The 896-nt window shown below is 40.0% G+C and overlaps 1 pseudogene; it reads left to right on the forward strand.

The window, feature by feature from the left end:
• Positions 1–543: 543 nt before the first annotated feature.
• Positions 544–641, forward strand: LOC120109327 (annotated as a pseudogene).
• The last annotated feature ends 255 nt before the right edge of the window (positions 642–896 follow it).

The raw sequence follows: 896 nt of genomic DNA on the forward strand, positions 1-896 counted from the left end.
GTTGGGTTATATACTTGAGGTTGGTCATTCCTTCACCTGAAATTTGGATGGTTCTTCCATCCAGGATTGTAAGTACCCGAAAAAGGATTATTGAAAGATTTTTGATAGGTATTCATAACATTGGCCTGATCGTGCAAGACTTCCTTGAATGCGGGTATTGTGGGGCAATCAGTGGTGGGATGGCCAGGCATCTCGCAAATCCTACAACACTCGCTGTTATGTTCTACGGTCTTGACGGGTTCAATCCTTCTAAGTTTAATTTCCTCTACCTTCCTAGTAAGGGCTGCCATTTTAGCCTGAATATCATCCTGAGTACTAAGGTTGTAAAGGCCCCCCTATCCAACGCTAGTAGGCTTAGGTAAAGGTTTATTCACTCTATCTCCTGTATCCCATAATTGTGCAGTCTCTGCGAGAGAGTCTAAATAGTCTCATGCCTCATCGGGTTGCTTTTCCAGAAATAGACCATTGCACATAGTCTCTATAAATTGTTTCAACTGTGGAGACAAACCTTCGTAAAAGAAACTAATGGTTCTCCATGTTTCAAACCCATGATGAGGACAAGAGAGAAGCAATTCTTTAAATCTCTCCCAGCATTCATAAAATATTTCATGGTCTTTTTGTTGGAAGTTACTAATGTGCCTTTTCAAAAAGTTAGTCCTTTATGCGGGAAAGAATTTTTTCAAGAATTCTCTTTGCATATCATGCCATGTTCCTAGCGATCTAGGTCTCAAGGAGTTCAGCCATGTTTTGGCTTTATCCTGTAAGGAAAAAGGAAACAAGGTCAATTTAAGGACGTCTTCCGATACATTTGACACTCTAAATGTGATGCTAATTTCCTCAAAATACTTAAGGTGAAGATAAGGGTTCTCGGATTCTATCCCATGATATTTAGGTAG

Source organism: Phoenix dactylifera, unplaced genomic scaffold (assembly GCF_009389715.1).
Source record: "Phoenix dactylifera cultivar Barhee BC4 unplaced genomic scaffold, palm_55x_up_171113_PBpolish2nd_filt_p 002039F, whole genome shotgun sequence".
Classification (NCBI taxonomy): domain Eukaryota; kingdom Viridiplantae; phylum Streptophyta; class Magnoliopsida; order Arecales; family Arecaceae; genus Phoenix; species Phoenix dactylifera.